The sequence below is a fragment of the Chrysemys picta genome, chromosome 13 (assembly GCF_011386835.1).
Source record: "Chrysemys picta bellii isolate R12L10 chromosome 13, ASM1138683v2, whole genome shotgun sequence".
NCBI lineage: Eukaryota > Metazoa > Chordata > Testudines > Emydidae > Chrysemys > Chrysemys picta.
Window position 1 is genome coordinate 25,498,450 of NC_088803.1, and position 19,051 is coordinate 25,517,500.

At 45.5% G+C, this 19,051-nt stretch overlaps 1 protein-coding gene across 10 annotated transcripts in view; it reads left to right on the forward strand.

Moving 5' to 3' along the window:
• ACSS2 (acyl-CoA synthetase short chain family member 2) overlaps positions 1-19,051 on the forward strand; it is a 64,792-nt gene that overhangs the window by 10,650 nt on the left and 35,091 nt on the right. Inside the window, exon 1 of one of the 10 annotated variants that reach the window (XM_008168144.4) lies at positions 15,026-15,054. The exons of the other annotated variants lie outside the window; for them this stretch is intronic. The gene's annotated coding sequence lies outside the window, so the exon portion shown is untranslated. Of the gene's footprint in view, positions 1-15,025; positions 15,055-19,051 lie in introns of those variants that run through there. 10 annotated transcript variants of the gene reach the window in all.

The window sequence follows — 19,051 nt, forward strand, 5'->3', positions numbered from 1 at the left end:
TGCAGGCTCCTCGACGCTCACCCTCCAGTTTAATAGCTCCCTGATTGATTTATCTTGTGCCCAACTGCTTGGCCTCTCTAAACATGGTTGTCTTGGTGCAGGCACAGCCCAGCTGACCTGCTGCTCTTTAAGAGAAAAAATGCCACTTGGGAATTGGAGAGGGTAACGTTTGTTTACTAAGAGCTCTGTTGAAATAAATGACATATCTTTCAGCCCACGTTTTACTGCCTATGATGTTCTAATGAGCTCAGCTGCTTTGGCCGACTGGCCAGTACCAAACCATTGTGTATAGTGCTGCTGTTTCACGCACTGTGCTGTTGGTAGCCCCCTACAGTCCAGCCCTGTCAATCATTTTGGTGCTCTCCATCCTTCCAGAAATAACCAGATAATGCACACACCCAGAGTGGCTGGAATAAAGCTGTAAACAGTAAAATATCTGAATAACCCAGACATTTGCGGCTCTTAAAAATTAGGGTAAAAGTAGTGCTTGTGTTTCCACCAACTAAAATGTGTTGTAGCCTAGTGGTGCAATCTGAGAGTTCCAGACCCCGGGGGATTGCTATGAAACTCAGTGCAGCAGCAGTGCCGGCTTTTTCAGTGCAAGAGTGACATTCATTGAATCTTGCAAGAATACTTCCCTGCTTCACAGAGCTGTGGAGGGTGAACCCATTAGTGAGTGAGAGCTGCTGGATGCTTCGTTGATGGGAGCCCCAGAAGCACCAAGACAGAGCTGGATATTAAAACATGAAGCAGAGAGAAGCCTTTATGTTGTGGATCAAATTTACTGAGCATCTGGGTGGGGATGGTTTCTGCCAGTGACTCTTAATGCCTGGCTGTCTTTTGAAGAGGCACAAAATAGGAAATAAGAAAAACCCTTCAAAATTTTCAGTCTATTGAGGGATCCTGGAAGAAAACGTGGAAAAATGACTAAATAGGCTCTGTCCAAGTAAACGACCAGACAGAGCAAACAGGGCGTGAGAGAGAGTCTACTGAGAATGGGCGCAACCCTGGAGAGTCTCACAACATATCTCCAGCCCCAAGTCTACTAGTGTGGGGTATCGGGATGGACATATTTATTGCCCAATATGCTCCATAGCTCATTTGTCAAAAGGCCAATTCCCGGGTGTTCTTACTGCAAAATGCTTCTGCACTATACTGAGGTGGAAGCCCTCAGTGCAGGAAACTTCCCAGAACTCAGAACTTTCCTGCCAGCCAGACTTTCCAGGTGCCCTAATATATACTGCCAGCGAAGGAAGTCCACAAGCTGTCTGACCCTAGGGGCAACCACAAATGTTTGCGGAGTGTCCTGGCAAGCATATAAACACTGACTTGAGTTAAAATCTAGTTAAAACTCATGGGTGTGACTTGCCCAGTGAACCTGTCCTTAAAGTAAGGGAGTAGTGGAAAATTTGTAGTGTGTAACTGAAGTCAGAAGCTGGACTGAGGCTACATCTACACTACAGGGGGGGGTCGATTTAAGATACGCAAATTCAGCTACGTGAATAGCGTAGCTGAATTCGACGTATCGCAGCCGACTTACCCCGCTGTAGGGACGGCGGCAAAATCGACCTCTGCGGCTTCCTGTCGACGGGGCTTACTCCCACCTCCGCTGGTGGAGTAAGAGCGTTGATTTGGGGATCGATTGTCGCGTCCCAACGGGACGCGATAAATCGATCCCCGAGAGGTCGATTTCTACCCGCCGATTCAGGCGGGTAGTGTAGACCCAGCCTGAGAGAGCTTTAGCTATGTTGGGACACTGCATTTCAGCTGATTTTGCCCTTGGTCATTCAACGGTAATGTATATCTCGTTCTGTGGAGAGGACTGATTTTGTGTCATGCCTGCATCACAGCTGGGGCTGGTCTGAGGCACTCGCTGTGAGGTGCTTCAGCTCCTGGATGCTGAGTAAAGCCAAACTAGTCTCAGTTTGGGAATGCTGAACTTTTTGTTCTTCTGTTTACCAAAGGTCATTGTGATCCTGGTGAGCGTCTGAGTGTTGTCTCCTAGCTGGTTTATAGAATCATAGAAGATTAGGGTTGGAAGAGACCTCAGGAGGTCATCTAGTCCAATCCTCTGCTCAAAGCAGGACCAACACCAACTAAATCACCAAGTAAACGGTTAGCTGAAAGGCTCTCAGCACTACCAGTGGCAAGATTGCATAAGAGCTCTTCCCAAGTGTGTGTGTGTGTGTGTGTGAGAGAGAGAGAGAGAGAGAGAGAGAGAGAGAAAAATACAGTGGAATGGTTTCCCAGCTCTGTTTGGATGTGGCAAAGGTGGGGAAAAAAGCACAAAGGACCAGAGAAGAGATTGAAGGGAACTTGGTGTTTGTTCTCTTAATGAAGTTATACAGGTAGATCCTCCATATCAGCTGTGTGGTATTAGTGTGCGGGGAGCTTATCTTATTGTAACTCAAAGCTAGTGTGATTAAATGAGATTAGCTTTTGATAGGTGTGGCTGCAGCTGAGATGGGGCTAGGCAGAGTCTCTTGGCAGCAGGACCAGGCATAGTAAAATGTTTCCTGATCCCGTTGGCTTGGTCTAAGGGGGGAATGGTGGCTAGGCCCAGAAAACACAGTTGCCAATGTCTGAAACTTGTTTCCAGGGCCAGTTTTCCAAATCAGGTTGGGGTCTAGTGTCCATCAAACTCCCACCCACCCTAGAGTGAGATGTAGATCTAGGCCTTATTAAAAATACACATTTCTTAATGATCGGAGCTTCAGAATTCCAGCTGTCATTGAAGAAATGGCCTGTGACTCACCCTCAAAATGGCCTGTGTCATAAACTGTCTGCCCCAGCCATCTCATCAGAAATGCAGTAGTCGCAGAGAAGACACTTTGTGACAATGCATAAACACATCAGAGCAGTAAAACCCCATTGTCAGTTTAGCACAGTCTGTATTGGCCCAGTGATAGGAGTGATTCGTTACAATTCTCTTATAACAGACTACTTCCTAAAACCTATAAATCTGTGCTTGACGTATTGTCTCGCTTGCCGCGCCATGCCAGACATTGTTATCCAGACAGCTGACCTACAGGTTTTTTGGTCATTAGGAATTGTTTTTTCGCTTCTGAAAGCTGAGCGAGAAGCAAAGCGTGAAGTCTGCATGACAGGTGTAGGCTGCTAGGGCGTAGAGAGGTGCCAGGAAGTGCTTCTGTTGTGTTCGTAGCATTGATGGATGAGCATGCTGAACTTGCACATTGGTTACCTCTGTGCTTGTTGCAGTGACTTGTGTGTCTGTCAGATTGAAATGTTCCTGGCTGTGACACTGAGGAATATGTGAAGGGAATAGGCTGGCACCAGAATAGCGAGCTTCTTGCTTTAACAGAAGGCTAAAGCAAGTAGAGGTGTGGGGTGGGCTGAGATGTGACCCAAGGCATCTCAGTGTAGAAGTTAACTCCTGACCAGAACACTTGTCCATAAAACTAACTCCAACCTTCTTACAAAGTAGTGACCCTCCCTTGTTCACAAGTCCTGTGTGTAAGCCAGGTTACTGAACGGACATCGGCATTGGAGATCTGCAGAGCTTGTCTGCCAAGACTTGAGGCTGGGACTTTTTCTTCTGCAAACAGTTGGTGTCTCAAACATCTAGAATGATGCAAGGAATCCTTATGCTGCTTTGAAATGTTAGTGGGACCACCAACTGTAGCCAGCGAAATCCAGAGCCTGGCACTTGGCAGGTGAAGGGAGGGGAATTCCTTAGGGCCAAAACAGACCTGAGCTGCCACAGCAGGGAAGCCCAGTGCAAGAGGGCCTCTGTGTAGAACAAATCAAGGTTCCACTCCTTGTCATAGGATGCAGCCTCTCTGTGAGGCTGGGCTGATAGCAAGACACAGTTGGGAGCCTACATAGGAATGTTTCCTTCCATTGCTCCCCGGTGCCATGTTTGTTTTTCTTGCTCTGTGGTCATATGTGGCTTGGGATGGTGCTGCCCTCGGACGATGAGAGTCCACGGCCATGTAGGAGAAGGACAGAAGGGAAAGGGCAGTGACTGCTCAGTTTCTTCTTCTGGTGCATGGTGGCTTTAACTAAGGGCTTGTATACACATGGAGCTATTCAGGAACAGCCATTCCTGAATAACCCCATGTGTGGATGTGCTTATTCTGGAATAGGTGTTTTGTTCCTGCATAATTTAACCCCACTTGCAAAGTGCATTAAACTAAAGTTACACAGGAACAAAACACTTCTTCCAGAATAAGCATGTCCATGCCTAGAGCTATTCAGGAGCAGCTGGCCCTGAACAGCTCCATGAAGAGACAAACCCCAAAGGCTCACAGTAGAAGAACAGAGCTGAGTCCTCACCTAACAATTCCCTTTTAGCAAAAGACCCCATAGATGATGTTCATCCATGTTCACTTGCAATACTGTTCATGTGGAAACTCCCACGCACAAGGCATAAGCCAACAGCTCAGTTAACTACCTGTGTTAGGGAAGGAGCTTCCGGTTTGGATTATTCCAGAGGTGATTCTTTGGAGTCCTTTTTAATCGCATTGTTGTCATTGGCAGAGATTCAGTTCCAGGCTGCAAAGGGGCATTAGTTTGAGATGCTGTGGCAGTTCCCATTTCCTAAGTATGATTACCACCTACACATTTTCTTATGCATCTTGTTTGGCATTTGTTCTTGCTCTCTCTGTCCTTGTAGGGTGTGTACAATTTATGGCTCTTGCAAGATTTCTTTCCTGAAATTGCAATGCATTAGCAATGATATATCTCTGGAGACAGTAACTGAGTAAGAAGCCAGACTACTTAACACAATACAGTCAGAAAAATAGATAACCAATACAGTGATTAAATTTGGTGGTCCAGCTTAATTAATGGCAGCTTAGATGAGGACAAACATTTATCTGTTAGGAGAGACCTTTAAATAATTGTCAGAATGTGACATTGCAGACATTTATATGGAAATAAAACTAGCTTTTTTGTTTTGCTGAATGGATACCCATATCCAGAAACTGCATTTGGTGGTATAAAAAATGTTTAGGGGTGAGCTTTAGATGTGTGGCGTGAAGGGAGTTTCTGTCTTATGGTTATGAAGACCTGACAGAGTGGCACATTCTTTTATGCCTTGGGATCAGTGACTGACTCTTGTAATGCAGACAGAGTCTAACGGTATCTTTGTAACCAGTTAGTGACTTTCTCATCTGACCTGGTTGCAACACACACAGTTGAGTTGTACTCACATGGCAGCTTTTCTGCCTCACAACTATGGCTGTGCATGTTTGTATGGCCAACACTTTCCATGCTGCTTAACCATGTTTGTATTAATGGAGTGCATTCTAGGAGAATCTGGGTAGCTATTCCATACTGCCGTTCTCTCTGGTTGAGAACCACTGCAATAGACTACTGGTTTTCTTGCTTTCACTAGAGTGAAAACAGTAGGGCTTTCTCTAAGTCATAAGAACAGCCATACTGAGTCAGACCAGTGGTCCCTCTAGCCTCGTATCCTGTCTTCTGACACTGGCTGGTGCCAGATGCTTCTAGCAATTGGAGGTTTAGGGATACCCGGAGCATGGGATTGCATCCCTTACCATTGTGGCTAATTGCCATTGATGGACCTATCCCCCATGAACATAGCTAATTCTTTTTAACCCATTTATCTTTTGGCCTTCACAACATCCCATGGCAATGAGTTCCACAGGTTGACTGTATGTTGTGTGAAGTATTACTTCCTTTTGTTCATTTTTAAATCAGTTGCCTATTAATTTCATTTGGTGAGGCTCATTCTTTTGTTATGTGAAGAGGTAAATAACACTTCCATATTCACTTTCTCCATACCTTTTATGATTTTATAGATCTGTGTCATGTCCCCCTTAGTTGTTACTTTTCTAAGCCAAAAAGTCCCAGTCTTTTTAATCTCTCCTTGTATTAGGTGTATTCCATACACCTAATCATTTTCGTTTCCCTTCTCTGTGGATCTTTTGCAATTCTAATACATCTGTTTGAAAATGGGATGACCAGAACTGCCACAGTATTCAAGGTGTGGGTGTACCATGGATTTATATAGCAGCATTATATTTTTCTGTTTATCATCTAACCCTTTCCTAATGGTTTCTAACGTTCGCTTTTTTGACTGCTGCTGCATGTTGAGTGGATGTCCACAATGACTCCAGGATGTCTTCCTTGAGTGGTAACAGCTAATTTGACCCCATCATTTTGTTTGTAGAATTGGGACTATATTTTCCAATGTGCATTACTTTACACTTAACAACATTGAATTTCATCTGCCATTTTGTCACCCGGTCACCCAGTTTTGTGAGATCCCTTTGTAACTCTTCGCAGTCAGCTTTGGACTTAACCATCTTGAGTAATTTTGTATCTTCAAATTTTGCCACCTCACTGTTCTCCTATTTTTCTTAATCTAGATCATTTATTAATATGTTGAACAGGACAGGTCCTGCTACAGATTGTTGGGGGACCCTGCTGTTTATCTCTCTCCATTGTGAAAACTGACCATTTATTCCTACTCTTTGTTTCCTGTCTTTTAACCAGTTACTGATCCATGAAAGGACCTTCCCTCTTATCCCATGACTGCTTTACTTTGCTTAAGAGCCTTTGGTGAGGGACCTTGTCAAAGGCTTTCTGAAAGTCCAAATACACTATATCCACTGGATCAGTCTTGTTCACATGTTTATTGACTCCCTCAAAGAATTCTAATACATTGGTGAGGCATTATTTCCCTTTTTACAAAAGCCGTGTTGACTCTTCTCCAATATTCCGTGTTTGTCTGTGTGTATGATAATTTGGTTCTTTACTATAGTTTCAACCAGTCTGCCTGGTACTGAAATTAGGGTTACCAGAGTGTAAATGCCCAGATCACCTCTGGAGCCTTTTGTAATAAATCCACGTTACATTAGCTACTCTCTTCTATCCTCCAGATACAGAGGCTGATTGAAACGATAGGTTACATACCAGTTAGTAGTTCCTTCAGAACTCTTGGGTGAATACCGTTTGGTCCAGGTGACTTATTACTGTTTAATTTATTAGTTTGTTCCAAAACCTCCTCTACTGACACCTGGATCTTGGACAGTTCCTCAGATTTGTCACTTTAAAAAATGCCAGAAGCTTCCCCTTCCACTGAGCAGTAATTGTGAAAGGAGGGCTGAGTGTGAATGATTAGCTTGCTGATGGTTCACTTACTGTTGATGTTTTGTATTTGCGAGGGCGTTTTGGTGCATGAGTGGCTTTGGAGTGCAGTCAACCTGGCAACCACTTCTGGAGACCCTGGTAATTGTCAACACCAAGGGTCTGAAAAACTGGGATGTGCATAATCCGCCAGATCCTGTTCTGGAACACTTCCCTAGCACATTTTCTTGTATGAGGCACTGAAGTGAACTTAAATGCAGATGCACAGAGGTATAGCATCCTTGAAGTTGCTGAAGTAAATATCTGTACTTGCTGTTACATCCACATCTGTCGTATGCAGGAGGACAGGTATTACTTAACTCAGCTGTGCAAATAGGGTGTAAATGTAACCGTGAGAGTAATTAACCAGTGGAACAATTTACCCAGGGTTGTGGTGGATTCTCCATTGTTGGCAAATTTTAAATAAAGATGGGATGTTTTTCTAAAAGAGCTGCTCTAGGAATTATTTAGGGGCAGCTCTCTGGCCTGTGTTATACCGTGCAGACTAGATGATCACAGTGGTCCCTTCTGGCCTTGGAATCTATGAAATAACACAGTCCCCGTCTAAAGGCGCATGGCGGGCCTGTTTTCTTGCTTTAGTTAAACCCTCCCAGACTTAAAATTTCTGTGCTGTTATAATTGGCCCATTGGGGAAATATTTTAGTGGCTTTGGTTTTCGGTAGACAGGTATCCTCAAAACCCCTACTATAACTGGTACCAGTTAGCCTTCTTGTTCATAAGGCGTGTCACGATAGCAACTGAGTGAGGCAGCAAACAGTGGAAATATTCTGGAGTTTACAAAACAAGTCGGTTTGTACCTTTGCAACTCAACCAAACCCCGGTGCTTTGTTTGGTAAGGACTTGGCTTTGCTTAAGGAGTTAAACCTTTGCTTATTCCATCTGTGTAGTAAGTTTTGCTTGGGAGCTGACTCTGGTTTGGGAGAGCATGTGTGTATGTGTGAGAGAGAGATTTGAAATGAGGTGGAATAGCTGAGTCACTTCTTACAGCCAGGTCCCAGGGAACATGGGGCCAGATTGTGAGATCCTCACGTTTAGTACCTATCTCCAGAAATAGTCTCACTGAATTCAGTGAGACCACTTGTTGAGAAACATTCTACTAATTATGGGTAAGCGTATCAGTATACCTATAAAGAATGGGAAGGCTGTGCGTGTTTAAATCCAGATAGGTTCTTGAAACTGAAGAGGTCATTACTAAAAGAAGCATCTCCTGGGATACTGTAGCTTGTCTGCGAGCTACTTTGGTTCCATTCGTAGCCATTTCAGTGCCACTGCTGCTGTTTCTGCAGGAAGACAGAACTGCAGGTGCAAACAGTGCAACCTGTTTTCCATTTTGGAAGAGAATGTGGAGGAACTCTGACAACAGCTAATGTTGCTGAGAGAAATCACTTGCAGACCAACTGCATATAGAGCTTGAAGAGAGACATGGTCAGGGGAGCTGTGGTAGGTTTAGACCACATGTGGGATGGATATACAGGGGAGTGGAAGAATGTGGTAGCAAAGAAGAGAAGAGGAGCAACTTGTAGCAACAGAGCCGTTTGGTTTTGACAACAGTGTTATGGTCTATCCTGGACTAGGAGGGGAGGAGGGATAGCTCAGTGGTTTGAGCATTGGTCTGCTAAACCCAGGGTTGTGAGTTCAATCCTTGAGGGGGCCATTTAGGGATTTGGGGCAAAAATCTATCTGGGGATTGGTCCTGCTTTGAGCAGGGGGGTGGACTAGATGACCTCTGAGGTCCCTTCCAACCCTGATATTCTATGATTCTAAGATACAGAGGAAAATGTCAGTTTGTCAAATCAGCTAATTTAATAAGAGGGTAATGGAGAAGTACTTTTTCTTTCTGGGAGTTTTTAACTTTCTTCTTTGGGTAGGGACAGCAGAAGTGGAAAGATAGAGGGTGAATGAGATTCCTGGCCCACCCACCAACAAGCTCAATCCCCAAGTTACAGACCCCCTGGGCAGAGCAGATGGAAAGCCAGGGATGCAGAATTCCTGTGGAAACTGCAGAAACAATCAGTCTGTAGAAGTCTGTGTTCTCACTAGGAATAAGCACATATCGGTGGGCGACCTAGTTCTGTTTTTTTTGGGCTTAGAGTATTGTAACAGCCAGAGTGTCCATTGATGGCTATACTGGTGTACCCAGTCACTGGGGAGGGCAGGACTGGGCTCAGCTTCCGAGTGTGTTGGTGGTGCAGCTAGTAGTTCAGGGAAAGCAGACATTACAACTAAATTGCTTAGAATAACTTCTACCTTTGATGCCACCTTTCTTAGAGCACCAAGTGAGGAGAACCCTGGCCAGAGGGCAAGCCAAATACATCTAACTTGTTTGAGAACTGGAAACCCTCATGAAAGAATTCCTGCTCTCCGCATGACTCTCCTTTCGGAGGTGGTAGTTTGTATACCTGTTGTTTCTGTACACAACTCACTGTTGCTTCCACCTGTAACTTTGCTGGTTGGCTGTAGTGAAATTGTTCATGGAAGATTCTTTTAAAAGTTGAGTGAACGTTCAAAAGAAGAAAATATCAAGTATGGTTTGAGCTACAGAATGAGCCAATCTGCACCTTGAAGGCACATGCAGATGTGGGTAACTTTTTCTCTTGCTACCATGGTGTTTTTCCGTGGCAAGATAAATAGACATGAATCTCTCGTCTTCTGTCTGCATGGATTTGTGCCAGGCTTTAAGTGATTAAATTCAGTTTCTATGACTGGCTGAAAGCTCGTCTAAATTACTATTTGTCCTCATTATGAAATTAACCTTGGAGAGAAAACAGATACAGATCTCTGAGATGAAATTATTCTGGGCGGACAAGAGAGCCACCAGTAAGATACTAAGATAGGAATGGCGTATGTACCACCATAGCTACTGCATTGTAATCCACTTAAATACTTGCTAATGTCATAGATACACCTGCAAAATGAGCAGTGCATTTTAGAGCAACAGGTTTCTGTTGTGTATTGGAGGAAAAGAAAATATCTTCAGTAAATCTTCAGTGACACAGAGTAATGGATACATCAGGACTTTTGCTTAGCTTCCTCCAAATGCTTCCCTTCCCGTGTTTTGGATTTCTCGATGGGAGAATCTTGTAATTGCTGGTGGCAGTTATGTCAGTAGCATTTTCCTAGCACCAGCAGAATGAAAATGGTTCCATATTATAATACACATCAATTTCTTGCTGGGGCTGTCCCAAAAGCCCAGTTATGCAAAATATAAAGCTGTTCTAATGACCCTCATCCTTTGCTGGGCATGGACAAACGACGCATGGGGGAAATGGACCTGGGGAAGTAGAGAGGTGAGTATGGGGAGGGTCTGGAGCTTGCAAAGAGAGTGAAAGCATCCAACAGAAGGCTTTCGGAATATATATTAACATCTCAATCTTGTGCAAGTCATCTGTGTTTGTATACAAAGACTTTAATCCAGGAGCAGATAGTCAACACAGTCATTGATGAACAGGGCTTGAAAAATGCACATTACCCCTCCTAGTCCTAGGAATAAGCCTGCTACTCTGGGCAAAAAATTGCTTGAGCCACTGTGTTCCTGACATTTTAACAGTTCTTGCTGCTTGCTGCGTCTGTGTGTAGCATATTGTCAGTTCTGTGTAGGGGATGGTTTCCTGACTATAACTTAACTACCAGGGCTGGTCAAATAGCAGAAAATAAAATTCCATAGGCTAATTTCACCAATACTATGCTAATCTACTTACGGAATAGTATTTGACTCATTACGGAGCTGGTGAAATGCCCAAAATGTTAGGCAAATCCATCTAGTAGTATATCTGAATCCTGCTCCACTAACCCGCGTTACTACATCCCTTGGAGTTGTCAGACCTTCTCTTCTTTTCTTTCCTTCTTTCCGCTCCCCAGGTTTTTGCCTTTCACAGAATACAATACGTCTCTTCCTGAGCTGTCTTCACCCTCTGCTTTTTTCCTTTTTCCTACCTTTTGTTGCATATTTTTCCTTTGTTTTCCCCTAAATCTTTCTGACTACTTTATTTCTGTTCTAACACCAGACCTTTCCAGCCTCCCCCATTCAGGTACCCCACAGATCTTGGAAACTTTACCAGACATGCAATAGCCAGAGGACTAAACCTATTAACCACAGAGGTATGGGCACCTCACCAATCCGGGACAGTGCATCGGTGAGACGGCATCTCCTGACCCCTCTGCCTGTTGAGAAAGGGAAGCGTGCTGGGATTCCTCCGAGGGCGCTGTCCCTGGACCCTGCTCTGGGGACTCCTTCTCTTATGTTATTTTGTTAGTGTTTGATAAACATCAAGTTCTCTTCCTCTGTCCTTAACAACACCCTGCCCCCCTTCTTTCCTCCAACCTCCTGGTTTCTGTGCAGGTGCTGAAACTGACCTGATGCATGTCAACTTCAGGGCTGTCTATCAGGATCTGAAAAGCAGCATTGTTAAACTAACAAGACTGACTAGTTTTCACTTGTGCAGCTTGTGGAAGCTCTGGGCAGCAGCAGTGGCACTGGAGCAGTCTGTCTGCAGACTGAACATTACATTGGTTTAACCTTGGTTCATGTTTGAAGGGTTATCTTTGTAACCATAAAGGCCAGAAACTTTTGTACAGAATCTAAGCTTTTATTTTAAAGGGTTGGCACTTGCCTGGGGAAGCTTCCTGTGTGTTCTGGGCAAAAGGTTTTTAAATCCTGCAGGTAAATGGCTCCAAAGCATGAAGAGAACAGAAATAAAATCCTCTCTAGGAGACTCTCAACACTTGTCATTTGTTTACGTAATAGAGCTTGACGTCTTGATTAACTTCTAACAGGTTTTATAATTGTGGTGGATAATATCCAGGTTTATTTTTAAGCATTTTTAAGATTTTTATCTATTTTAAATTTTCACTGTGGGGTCAGACAATTATTCAAGGACAGTACGCATTGGGGGTTCAAAAGGTTAAAGCTTTATAAACTGTTAAAACACAAATGGTCAGCATCGCATGTCAAATATACAAAGTAAATATCCTTAAATCAATTAAACATTACTGTTACTATTCCTTTGCTTGTCCATTCATAACAAGCCTAATTCAAAAGTCTTAATCACCGCAGTTTGACTAATCCAAGGAGCATTTTTCTTACATTACAAGTGTCTTGTAAGGTATCAAATGAAAGCTGGTATCACACTGGTAATTAATATCATTGTGAAAACGTGTATATTAACGCTAAATGAACAATTATGAATAGTTACTGATATACTTTAACATTTGTAACCAAACAAAGGGAGAAACAGGTTTTCTTCCAGACAGGAGGGAAGGTAGTTATCTCCCTGCCTTTAATGTAAATTAAACATTGTGAAATCAACACATGGGAGACAGTGGAGGTAATGTCTGTAGGATGACCAGACAGCAAGTGTGAAAAATCGGGACGGGGGTGGGGGGTAATAGGAGCCTATATAAGAAAAAGACCCAAAAATCGGGACTGTTCTTATAAAATCGGGACATCTGGTCACCCTAAATGTCTGTGAGTGTCCAGTGATGAGCTGCATAATGCGGAGGAGTGCTCTTCCAAAGGGTTTGGGGATTAGGGTGTATCCAGGGTCTCCTGCGAGGCTAGGAGGGCTGGCAGGATCCTAGGGAGTTTGGCTGGCTGGCTGACAAACTGGGGTTACAGCTAGAGTGCTGCAAATCTGCATATATCCGCGGACCATGTTTGTGGATTGGATGCAGGTACAAATTTTGTATCCATGCAGGGCTCTAGTTACAGGGAGCTGTCATCAGTTTAACACCAACAAATCTGTTTTGCTAAGGGAGAAAGGTAACAAGGTCACCTATAGTTCTGGACGGCCCTGAGAAAGCATCACAATTGTAGTCCTGCCTGAAAACAAGCTTTTGGGAATGAAATACATTGTTTAAAAAAGGCTTAGCATTAAGGTGTTTTCTCTAAACGGCGCTTGCTGGGTATCAACCAATAGGCACAACATACATTCTCTAGGCCGGGTGTAGTTACTACTGTAGTTAGCCTAGCAGAGTCGTGTAACCCAAAGTTATGGATGGGGGAGACAGAAACTTCCCCCGGCTTATATTTATATAGCTGTCAATGCTGAATAACTCTTTATATGACGACCCAACAGTTTGCAAGTGTTTGTATTTGATTTAAACGTTCTTCACCTGAAACTCTGTTTTTTGCTTGGTGAAATACAAAGGTGTAACTGGAAGCATTTCTGTAAGGGGCGTTAATGGGGCCTTAGAGAAGGTAGGATTAACTGAGCCTCCCTACTCTCCCGTGTGAAACGAAGGCCATGCCAAACACTTCTCTGCTCTGCTTCACTAATGCTTGTGTGCTGGCTGCTAGCTACAGAGGTGTGCGTTGAGTGAATGTGTAGTTAGTAATTGAGCCCCATCCACTGGGGAGAGAATTTCTGTGGTGACTTCATCAATGGTGTCCAGGCAGAGTCTACCGTCCAGCGAAATCTGATACTTGTAGTGAATTTTATTGCATAGCTCCACAAACAAGATGAAATAATCCCGCCAATCTAGATATTCACTAGACAAATCTATGCATTCTGGAGCAGCGTCCATCTCAAGCGGGGTGAATTCTGGGCTGTCGGAGCAGCACGGAGTGCAGAGCAGTGAGCAGTGTTTGAACTGGAAAGAACAAGTGTAATTTTCTTAAAAGCTCCTGGCAGTTTCTCAAGTTCTGAAAGGCTGTAAGTAATGTAAATGGCCCAGAATTTCCTGCCTTGCTTTAATTAGACTGAATGGCCAAAAGGCATCATATTAATGCAGAGCTGACTCTGCGACGGGGGGTGGGGTGGGGTGGGGGAGGGGAGCTGCCTGATTGGTTTTCTGTGCGTGGACAGGTTCTGTTTGCTGCTTATGACTGTAGGTTGCATTTTAACATTAGTAAAGTGTTACTCGTAAAGGCAGTGCCAAGGACCTTTGCACGTGATAGAAATCCTTTTAGGCTTAAAGGGACATGACAAAGACATTTAAAAAAAAAATCCTTACCTAGGTTAATCCCATGGGGTTCTGCTTGGGTTTGGGCGTGAATCTGTGCAGATCTGATAGCAGAGTAGAGGCTGAAATTTTAAAAATCAAATGTGCTTTCGTCATTTAACAATATCCACAGATAACTCGTCCAGCAAGGTGTTTGCGGCCAGCAGCAGGGACACCAGAAGTCCCGTTAGAATTGCACTTAGTTTTCAGATACATTGTGAAGTTTGTGCTGTGAAGCTCTGTTCTTCTCCTTCAGACGATTAGCTTGCTGGGCAGAATGGAATGGGCACTGGGGGGTGGGAGGCAGTGTGGCCTAGTGGATAATCCACTGGACTGGGACTCTGGAGATCCAGTTCTAGTCTCAGCTCTGCTACTGTCCTTCTGGGTGACCTTGGGCAAATCATTTCACCCCTGCCTCAGTTTCCCCATTGGTAAACTGGGCCTAATGATATGGACCTCCTTTGTAAAGCACTTTGAGATCTACTGATGAAATGCACTGTGTAAGAGTAATGTGTTCATACTGGTGTCTCTTATCCTGTTTGTAATAACTTCATATACACTTGGACATACCATTTTCCTGCCCTGTGTTGGGTAACTCTGGATTCTTGCTACCAGGACCATTAGAAACAGGGAGTGAAACAACACCAACTGGTTTGGTTCACACTTTGTTGATGCACAGCATCAACAGTGGCAGCAGCGCCCAGGCAGAGCAATGTTTGCTGGGTCAGTTTGTGCTTCCTCTGCAACAGCAGGTGAACAGAAGCTGCAATGCCATGTGAGGGTCTGAACTTGTTACAGTTAAGGGTGAGCTGGACCTTTGCCCTTTCTGTCTCTGCAGGCACTTTTCCTTTCCTTCTGTGAGTTCAGTGTTGTGCTTCACCCCACTTCTGGACTGGATTGACCAGGCGACAACCCCCCCGGGTTACCATCTGTATCACCACAGCTGCTAATAGGCGTCTCTTTGGGAGCTTGTGACGGGTATGAAATCTCAGTGACTCGGGACAGTTGCAGACATGTCTGAGCTAAACGTAGCCTTTCATTGCCAGGGGAAGTAGGCCCCACTTGACCAGGACCCCCCAACATTGGGGCTGGGTGAGAGGGTCTACCTGTACAGCTTCTGCTTCTGCCTCTGTCAGCCTGGCCCCCGGTCTGTGTGTCTCTCAGCTCATAGGCAGTCTTCTGTCCTATTCAAAGTCTGCCCTGCAATGCTTGAACCTGGTCAACCTGCAGCTCACAGGTGGGGCCAGCCAGAGCCTTGGTCAAGAGTGTGGTGGGGCTACTGTTGAAGGAGCTGACACCTATGTTGGGGTTAACTGTCTGCTTTCCTGCAACCCTCCGGAGCCCACCAGGACAAAGTTAACTTTTAGCGTTCCATAGAGCCACCACCCACTCAGAATCGAACAAATGGAGGTTCACACACCACTCCAAATAATAGAGCTCCCACGTTCTTCATGTTTCTTACCCACGGGTAAAGGGGCCTTGTCTGTATTCCTGAGCAGCCCATGTTGGTGGGCCAGGACTAGCTCCTCGCTAGGAACCCCAGCACTTTGGGCTGGACTTCTCCTTAGATTGCTGACTCTGAACCTCACTAGTGGCATTCCCCTTCTCTGTTGTTTCTGCCTCTGGCTAAATTTAGGAGAGTTTTGGCTAAATCGTCCAAGGCCTCTTCCAACAAGCCTACGATGGGCTATGTTATGAGCCTAAACAGTCAGTCATGTTCTCCTAAGCTTGTCACGAGTTGAGTGTCAGCCTGAGCAGCACTGAGCTAGCAGGGCCAGCAGGCAAAGGGATAAGATACCATACAGAGCTCCAGGCGTTTGCACATAATCTAAATGATATGATCTGTTCAAATGCCTGTCAAGACTAAAACAGCCAACCCAGCCGGTGTCACTGCCCGCCCACATCATCAACCAACCAGTTAGCCATCCCAACCACCAAACAGAGGAAAATAAAGTATCGCACCACCCCCACTTCCAGGGGATTGATGGGCCTTGCAGCTCATCCAGGTGCTATGTAAGGAGTGTTCTGGACCGGGGGGACAGTCATATCCAAAGCTGAGGGTCCTTTGCAGAAAACATCCTGCTGCCAGTGCCAGTCCCCTCCCAACCCAGGGGGCTGAAAGCTTGGGTGCCTCAGGAGATCATTTCTCAATGATGTGCTGGCTGTGCCAAGGCCGCCACCTACACAGATGCTTCTTGTGCAACCACTTCATTTTGGAAGTAGTCTCCGAGGCCTGATCTGCGCGGTGAGACTGCACCGATTGAAGTAAACTGACTTCTGAGGCCAGGTGTGCACACAAACCTGCCCTGTTTAACTAACACGATGCTTTAGACTGACTTTTAGTTAAACTGCTGCAAGTCTGTGTGTAGAGAATGCCTGACTCTACTTAGTGAAATCCATGCGGAAAGTTTCAGTTGGTTTGAATGCCCACACAAGGGGATTTAGAGCCAGTGTCGTTAAAGCAGTGCTATTCCTGTGTGTAGCCCAGTCTGAGCTTTGCAGGGGTGCTTTCTGCTGCTCTGCTTGCACTAACATTCAAACAGTAAAAGTGTTGCCAAATTAGTCAAAACTTCTAGGAACTACTTCTGTGCCAAACCTCCCGGGCTCCCCTACAAATTGTCATGTTCAAATCCACTTCCGCTCCCCCCAAACGGAAACCTCTGTGTTCATTGTCAAGAGGAAATAAGATGTCAGGCTGACTGCTGGGGGTGGGCAGAAACAGGCCTTTTGGCAAGACTCCTAATGAAAAGTACTCCCTTCATTTGTCACTGTAGAAAGCCAGAGCACCTCAGGAGTTTGCTTAAGTAGCTGGTGTGTATTGGGTTGGGGAGAGGCAGGAGATGTGGAACCTCAGCATTAGTAGGTGAGGAAGGGGGAGAATCTCCCCATTAGATCTTGTCCCTAACTAATTTGAGGCCTGTCCTTGAGTGTAGCAGACAGTAATCCGCTACAGTAAGTTTCATTCCTCTGTGCAGTTCATGAGAGAGTTTCTATATCAAATGGAGAGGCTGTCTCCCATGGCGTGTATTAAACACCCAGTTCAATCTGATCTGTTTCTGGTTTCTCTTTGCATGACCTGTAGGGCTTCTGTCTAGGCTTAATGTTTTGTGCCAATCCCCATTTTCTGTGGGACCATTTTTTAAGATTCACTCCACCCACAGAAAAGTCTGTCTTTTCTGCATCAATACTGAACAATAGGCCAATGTTTCTCTGTTGCGCTTGCCAGGGCAAATAACCTTCTCCCTTTATCTATTGGTTGTTCATTTCATCATAATCTTAAATGATCCCTATTAATGCATTTTGCAGAGGATTTTAGCTGAATGTTTCAGCCCATCTTCTTAGGTTATGATTAGGAATGTGGGCCCATTAGAGGCACAAATCTTTCCCAGGCTCTGGCATTACTGTTACATTGGCTGCTTCTGCGTCTCTCGTCCATCTTGGCTGGGGAAATCATGTCTCAAGCAGTTTCATTTGGTATTTCAATTTATTAAATTGTAGCTCTGTATAGTGGGTTGATAAAAGCCTTTCTGATCCCCCTTAGTTGGATAACTATCCCTCAGAGCATTATAGACTGGTTAGGGGTATACCACAAGGGCTACAACCTGGTCTCCAGCAGATGAGCGGTTGATTCCAGCTTCTCCCCTCTGCTTGTGCCTGTGCTCAGGGGAAGGGCTACTGGGAGAGCAGAGGGATGACCGCCTGTACAGCCCCAGGTCCGGGCACTGGCTTGGTCCCTAGGCTACGGGGGTTTTCCAGTTACCACATTGTGACTTGATTATAAAAATTCTGTGGTGCCAACCAAACCTTCCTGAAGGTTCCTGTGTCTGCACTGCTGAGTCATGCCGCAGGCCAGGAGCTGGCTTTCTGGCTTCCCATGTGAGCTTTCTGTTGTGCAGTTGTGTACCTCAGACCTCTTTCAGCATTTCCTGTCCAAAGACTGCATACTTCCCTCTTGCATTTATAACTGGGTTACGTTTTCCCTCTTGTGCCTTAGGGAGCTCTTCTAGTCAGCTAAAGGGAGGCTGTCAGCACAGTCAGAAAATGTTTTCTCCCCCCTATAGGAGTTTGTCTCGGTTTTCCCAGCTAGTTCATGCTGGGCATTTGACAGCATTGAGTATATGGTCAGAGTGGCTGTTTCCCTGCTGAATTGGTCACTTTCTTGTGCTGTCACCCAGTGCAAGAGAGTAAAAAATGTGCTACAAATCGTAGTTTCCTGTATTATAAAACCCCACTGGTTGGCAGAGGGGCTAGATTTCAATTTAGTGGCGGTGTCTAAACCTCATGGCTTTGAGGCTAACTTGTCATTTTACGCCCCTAGCTTTGTTTATCAGCTGTCCAGAATAACCGCCTCCGTGACTGCCCAGAGCATTCAGGCAAGATTTATTTTCGCCTGTTCGATTTGTAACTCCATCCACACAAACAGTGTGTATATCCAATCTTGTCACACAACCTGGAAACAGGACTTCCCTCTCCCTTGTTCCCTGGTAGCTAGAGAACACCTCTTCCAAGGGGTCCTTCCTCCCCTGGGAGCTCTCCTTTACTTCTCCACACCTTCCTGAATTCCCTCCCTCCCTTGTCCCCAGCCACCTATTTAATGGTGTCTCCCTAGGAGTTCACATATGGGTCTTCCTCATGTAGGATGGGGAAGGGGGAGCGGGCAGAAGGCCACAGAGCTGGCACTGGCTGGGCCTCTGCCTCTAGCTCAACAGTTCTCAACCCGCGGGCTGCATGCAGCCCAATTAGCACACAGCTGCGGCCCAGCTCAGCTGTGTGCTAAAGGCCACGGGGGCTCTGGGTCCTGGCTCCACCCGGTGGGCACAGGGTCCGGGTTGCCGGCTGCTGCCCAGCCCCACACAACAGGGTCCAGGGGTTGCGGTGGGGTCTGGGCTGCCGGCTGCTGCACGGCCCCAGATGGCGGGGTCTGGGGTTGGGGTCTCTGCCCCCACGCCTGGCTCTCTGCTCTTGGCCCCTCTCT